At 39.3% G+C, this 7,414-nt stretch overlaps 1 long non-coding RNA gene across 1 annotated transcript; it reads left to right on the top strand.

Moving 5' to 3' along the window:
* The first annotated feature begins 815 nt into the window (after positions 1–815).
* Positions 816–6,998, top strand: LOC111865306. The gene is made up of 3 exons (XR_004513120.1): positions 816–2,692; positions 3,166–3,326; positions 6,023–6,998. It is a non-coding gene; the product is annotated as an uncharacterized LOC111865306 (long non-coding RNA).
* Positions 6,999–7,414: the final 416 nt, after the last annotated feature.

Genomic DNA, 7,414 nt, shown 5'->3' with positions numbered 1-7,414 from the left:
GCAGAGTAATCTGAAGACACATCAGTGCATACATAGTGGGGAAAAGCCATTTTGTTGTGATGTATGTAATAAGTCATTTAGTCGTCAGAGTGATTTGAAGAAACATCAGCGCATACATAGTGGGGAAAAGCCATTTTGTTGTGATGTATGTAATAAGTCATTTGGTAATCAGAGTGATCTGAAGACACATCAGCGCATACATAGTGGGGAAAAGCCATTTAACTGTGATGCATGTAATAAGTCATTTAGTCGTCAGAGTGATCTGAAGAAACATCAGCGCATACATAGTGGGGAAAAGCCATTTTGTTGTGATGTATGTAATAAATCATTTAGTCAGCAGGGTAATTTGAAGAAACATCAGCGCATACATAGTGGGGAAAAGCCATTTTGTTGTGATGTATGTAATAAGTCATTTGGTAATCAGAGTGATCTGAAGACACATCAGCGCATACATAGTGGGGAAAAGCCATTTAACTGTGATGCATGTAATAAGTCATTTAGTCGGCAGAGTAATCTGAAGAAACATCAGCGCATACATAGTGGGGAAAAGCCATTTTGTTGTGATGTATGTAATAAGTCATTCAGTGATCGGAGTAATCTGAAGACACATCTGCTCATACATAGTGGGGAAAAGCCATTTTGTTGTGATGTATGTAATAAGTCTTTTAGTCGGCAGAGTAAGCTGAAGAAACATTAGCGCATACATAGTGTCAAAAAGCCATTTTGTTGTGATATATGTAATAAGTCATTAAGTCATCAGAGTAATCTGAAGACACATCTCCGCATACATAGTGGGGAAAAGCCATTTTGTTGTGATGTATGTAATAAGTCATTTTGTCAGCAGAGTCATCTGAAGACACATCAGCACATACATATTGGGGAAAAGCCATTATGCTGTGAGGTATGTAATAAAGTCATTCAGCCTGTGGACCCAGCTGAAGAAGCATCAGTGCATACATAGTAGGGAGCAGCTGTTTTGTTGTTATGTATGTAATAAGTTATTTAGTCAGCAGAGTAATCTGAAGACCCATCAGCACATACATAGTGGCAAAAAGCCACTTTGCTGTGATGTACTATATAATAAGTTATTCAGTCTGTGGACCCAGCTGAATTAGCATCAGTGCATACATAGTAACGAGCAGCCATTTTGTTCTTATGTATGTAATAAGTCATTCAGTATGCAGAGCCATCTGAAGAAACATCTGCGCATACATGTTGATGTGTGTGGTAAATCATAGAGCAGTATAGATGGGTTTAGACTAAAGGAACAGTATGTAACTTGTAGCATGTCACAGTTTTTCATGTTGTAAGTAAGACAGTTTTGCTGTGTGGCATGCGTCAGTTTTGTAGAATGCTACAATATATTGGAGTTGGTGCTGTTGCTAACCTTTTGAACGGACAGGAAATGAACTGAATCCCATGGCACAAAGCATCTGTGCAAATGAGTTCCATTTGATTCTGACTGCTGAATGTGCACAATGCCCCGTCTTGTTGAGTGGAAACAGACATGACACGACATTCTCCTACAGTTATGATGTTAATTCAGCACTGGAAGCTAACGAATAGTAGAGTGTAGTCACTGAAACTGATCAACAGCTTATACACATAATTCAACAGCATTATATGCTTTTTGCTGTATGTTATCTATGCTCTTCTGCCATTACATGTGATTGAATTCATTGATCAGTTAGTTTCAGATTGATATATCACTTGGATTGAGTATATTGAGATAGATATTGTGGATTGGTCAGATGAATACAAACTATGCTGTATTGGACATTGCAAACGATATATCTGTTTGCAGGATACTTGGTATATTGATTATAAAAAGAAAGTTTAATAAAGGTGGTTTGATTCTGCTTGTTGAGAAATGAAGTAGTACAGAGAATTTAATTGAAAGGATCAAGAAAGACTTGCTTCCAGTGATGGAAGGACCACTGGGCTAAGTGTGTGGAGTCACAAGGGGCCTAGTTTGAAGGGTATTAGATATTGTAACTACCCAGATACAGAACTTTATTTTCCCCGCCCAAGGTTGAATAATTTTTGGGCAGAATAGTATGTCTGTGGTTCATGTAATATGTGTATGAGGGAGAGTCAGCAAACAGGTCACAAATGGAAGTAAAACAGCTATAATGTATGTACATAATAGGTTTTCTATGTGCATCACTAGGTACGAGCATAGTCCAGCCTCATGACAGTCTAAGTAGCAGGCCTGTGTGCATATGTTAAGAGGCTGATTTCAGTAGCCAAAATGATGACTGTGCTTGAGGGTATACCACTGAAGTGCAGTGTTGTGTTGTGTTGTGCATTTTCTGTGGGCAAAAGGACTGAGTCCAAAGGATGATCATAAGGAAATGTTTCCTGTTTACATTGGGAAGTGTTTGTTGCATAAAGTGGTTTAGAACTGGATTGAGAAATTCTCTCAAGACTGTTCAAAAGTTGCAGATGATGCCCGACCAGGTCACCCTGTTGATGTTGCAACAGAAGCAACTGTGCGGCAGCTGAAAGAATTGATTCGAGCTGACAGGAGGATGACAGTAGACAGTTGAAGTTGCATTAGCATATTATGATTATCCAGTGCCTCCAAATGTGATCTATGTTCACCTTTCTGTCCTCTGCCTACCCAGATAAGGGCACAGATTTCATCTATGAGCTGGAGACACCCATAGTAAGGAGTCAATGACCCCAATTGGTAAGATGATCATGAAAGTGATGGTTGGCAGTGGGTGCACCTAGTAGTGTTCATATTCCCATAATGTTATCTTTGGTAGGAGTGATGGTTTCAGTCTGTGAATAGAAGATCTATACACATCTGACTGACAATCAAACTCAGGACCCTCTGAATGATGGTCCAGGATCTTAACCCAACACCACTAGTTTCCCATGTATCCCATAAACCCTTCCAGAGATTTTGTTCGAATTTAATGTGGGAGACTCTTACTAATTTGTATTTCACTATTCCCATTTAAATATGAAGTTTTAGATTTAAGAGAATGTTGTTGGTAATTCTGTGCGCTGTGTTATGGAGTACACCCTTTCCAGCTTTGTTTACTTAGTAAAGAACTTGTAATAATGGCATAGTGTTTTTTTTTTAATTCTAAGATACTGCATAATAGCACTTAGATATAAATGCAGTATAATCTGTTTTGTATTTTTCAATTCCAGGCTGACTAGAGTGTTAAAAACGTTTGGTGAAGGTGACTGGCAGTTGGCGACTCTGATATGTCAGGTGATCTGGAACTACTGCATTGAATCAGTGAATCTCCATGCTGCTCTGGGCATTGATCAAACAAATCAGTTACTGGGAATATTGGTGGACTTTTTAGGTGAGGTGACCACAAGAATCCTCAGGCATTAGATCTACTTGGCCTGTTAACAGATGTTACAAGACAGAATTTTTCCATCTTTTTCATGCCTTCTGAATCATCTCCTTCCAGTAGACTGTTATTCTCAAGTGTCACCCTCATCTTTGCACATGTGCAGATATAACAATATTACATTATATATTTATAGTTTAATGGCTCTGTTAGTAGCCCAGACTGTGTAGCATCAAGCAGGAGGATGATTAATGAATAATGAATGAGAAAACGTCCAGAAAGAAATGATCATGGCATAATTTGAGGTAGTATCCTGGCACATTTCAGGAAGGTCTGAGGAAAATGATGAGGGATCATAGTCACAACAAACAATAATGTCAGTGTAATGAATATTATAAAATTTCATCTGCTTGTAAAATGATCTGAATTCAGTAATCTAGTCTCTATTTTTTGTTACTATTGTAACGTGTTTTGCCACTGAAGACGCCGTTCGGATTGTTAATGGGTTTATTCAACAACCTGCAAATCGTAACTACAATTAATTATAACACAGTTGCGGGTTTACACAATTTATAAACCCTACACAATAATCTGCTCACTCTATCTTCAATAGTCTTCACTTATTCACAGTACAATATGGGAGCTATACCAGTGTCACTGTATTACACACTCCCAATACCTTCTCACACTATCACCTCTAATCACACGTTCTGGTCTTCTTACGATTTACTCGCTACAACTGAACTCGGTGACTGCTACAATTCAACTGACTGCTTAGGCATTCCAGTTCTCTTATAAACCCTCAGCCAGACATCGGAAAATGCACCTCGCTTCCTTGTTGCATAATTGCCATGTTTACAGTCATTGGTGGGCAACGCTGCCGAGAGTTGGTTATTGATGTGTAGTAACCGCGGTGTCCCCTGTTACATCACTGTGGGAAGTGCTGTTACGTCACCCCAAGGAAGGGGCGCTCACCGAGCACTGCGCAATGATGGAAGGAGTGGGGGTATGTGACATCACTCGCGAGACCCCTACATCCTGTTGCTCCATCCACGTCACACTATAAATATAATTATATGATTATACTTTCTGTATTGATTGGATTTTAATTTGGCTGGGAGGGAGTATGCATAAGATTTAAATGTCACACATGATAGACTCGTCAGTAAAATGACTGGGAAGTCAGGGTTTGGTTCTTGGAAGAAAGAAAATACTCGTAGTTTAGAGACCACATATTCACCAGGTGTCAGGTTGCTGTAGGCAGCCGAATAATACAGCTGAACACTCGTCTCCAGTCAGTGCCAAACATGAGAATGCTTGCCTTCTAACCCCTTGGTGTCTGGCAAGTGCCATACTGCTGGAATTCAAAGTATATAAAAGGAAAGTGCTTACTTTTATCTTTCAGCAAAAGCTCTGATATTTTTATTGCAATCAGCTGTATGCATTGAGTAGCTTACTTTTAACACATTGAAGACCAGTGATATAAATATTAGATCACCCTGGGGACCGCCATTATTAAACTTGCTATCCTAACACTTGCACTGTTCACTTTAAAAATTAATATAAAATCTCCTAATTAATTTTATGAACTAAAATTTTTGGAGAACACTTACCAATGCTCCTAGAAGTGTGTGAGGATGTGATATTTCTGGAAACATTCCCCTTTGTGAAGTGGCATTACACAGAATTTGCAAATGTAGACATACTCCTTCTTTTATGAACTGTGGGAACACGGCATTACCTAGGAGGATGCTTCCCCTTGGAATGTTCACTCTTCACAGTTTTCACGAGGTATGTTTCCGCATATCACTTGACAGTCACCCTGGGGGGTCCACATGAGGCCTGCGTGGGGTGGGGGTTGATGGGCCTGGTCGCACTAAGTCCGTGACTGACTCTGGTTCTGCCACCACCATCTGGTCTGTAGCCCAGGCCTTTGCCACATTCATCTCAAAATGCTTTGTATTTCAATTTTGAATTAGGGTTAAATTTTTGTGATTCTTTTAGATATTTACTGTCTCTGCAATGTTATTACCCGCATTATCATCGGAGCTACTGTCACTTTTACAGTCTTTGGCCACAATTCTTTGTTCTTTCCTGTCACTGCTGCTCTCTCAATCACCATAACTACGCGGCTCACAAGGCAGGTCAACTGGCTCATCAGAGAAGAATTTGTCCATGTCCATACCCCACCCCTAACTACTGGCTGATACATACAGCTCGAAGAGCAGCAAAGCATTTTCATTTATAGTGGCTTAAGAAAACAGTGAGATCAAGTTACTGACAAGTAAGCAAACATTCCAGAGTTTTATTGTGCCATTGCGTGCAACTTGGGTGGTGCCAGAGCGAGGTACAAACTAACGTGTCCTAAAATAATATCATGCGACCGGTCTGCCATGTTTAAAAGCCAAAAGCATGATATCATGCTACCAGTCCTCACTGTGTTAAGAAGTGTGTTCCTTGGTTTCACATGTGCCAAGCGAGACAAGCTGCACTCTCAGCTAACTATTCCAATATTGTGCACATTCAGAGGAAAGAGAAAGTTGTGTTTGTACTGCCGGTCATACAGGTGCATTTCCACATGATTTAACTTGTAGCGCACAGTTCACGGCTGTCGACATTACTGAAAGAGGATCATGAGGCAGGCTCTTGATGTTCTTGATGTAGAGACGTGGTCTGTGAGGGTTTGTATTCATGTTACATTGCAGATGAGGAGCGTTTATTTGAAGTCTTGGAAGGTACAGACATGAATGAGGCTCTGGTTACTTCTGAACATTATCAAATGTGGGAAGAATTTGCTGGAGAAGATTGAGACATTCCTGAATTCTCTAGATTCGCCCAAACAGTTGGAACACATGGAACCTCTACTCAGTGACCATCAGTCCCTAGGGCACAGTATATCCTCTGCACAGCCTGAGTTACAACAGTATCAGGTCCTGTAAAGATGGGTGAGGGTGTGGGGAAATCATCTTTGATATTATTGCAATGTTCAGTGTCATGAGAGTCACAAAGAAGAATGTCTCTGTATGACTGGACAAGCCAGGGCTCACCAGGTTTTTATAATGCTTTTATGAGGAGAGGTGGTCAGATTCACAGAAGTTATTTTCACACCAAAGTAGATTATTTTTTTTGCAAGTGGAAGCACTGATTCAGATAATTATAAAAACAAATGTAATGTAAGAATTCAGCTCATTCTGCTTCGACTTCAAAATATGCTGCTTACATCAGAAACTGTACTGAGTTTTAAATCAGAATATAATATTTAACACATACATGTCTATCAATACAAAGGATACAACATTATATACAATATCTCATATTCTTTATGTAAAAGAATTTTGTAACAGTTTACTTGTTCACTTATATACAGAATATATTCCAACTGTGAAGATGTTAACAAATTCCGTCCTTACAGTTCTTATAAAATATTAAAATATATATATATATATATATATATATACACACACACACACACACTTACTACTGCTGAATTATATAAGTAATGTGATACTATTTTACAGATGATGCTTTTATTACATTACGGAGAGGATCTGTGTGCAATATTCTGCACTGCCTTTAGAGATACAGTAGAACTTGGTTATAACGTCATCAAAGGGACCTAAAAATAGTGTCGTTATAAAGGAATGTCGTCGTAACCGAAAAGGGCACTTCCACAGTAGCCTTATGTTAGTCACGGAAAAATCTACCAAAAATCAAGTTAAAATGTTGCATTTTTTAGTGAAATACATAGTTAAGTACAGACTAACGTAACATTAACGTGGAATTGCCCAAATGTGTAATATCAGAGACATGTTACAGCGCTTTTCACTGACAATACACACAATATTTCACGAATCACTTTTAACTTTCTCTTCAATGCTTAAAACTTTCCTTTTCATTGCCATGTTTTCGCTACTGCACTTCTCTGGGTTTAGGCAGGGTAAGTAGACAATGTGAGGTCCTGTTAGACGAGATTCTAGGAAAGGAATGCAGTTAACAACCTGCCGCGTCCTCTTGCACTATTCACGCAGTCCCACCCCACACTCTTGTTTTCGTGTAAAACCCACGCTCCTCTTGCAGCCAGCGGTCGTATTCTTCCA

The sequence above is a fragment of the Cryptotermes secundus genome, unplaced genomic scaffold, assembly GCF_002891405.2.
Source record: "Cryptotermes secundus unplaced genomic scaffold, Csec_1.0 scaffold3369, whole genome shotgun sequence".
Lineage (NCBI taxonomy): Eukaryota > Metazoa > Arthropoda > Insecta > Blattodea > Kalotermitidae > Cryptotermes > Cryptotermes secundus.
Note: the sequence above shows the minus strand (reverse complement) of the source record. Positions and strands in the feature narration are given on the sequence as shown.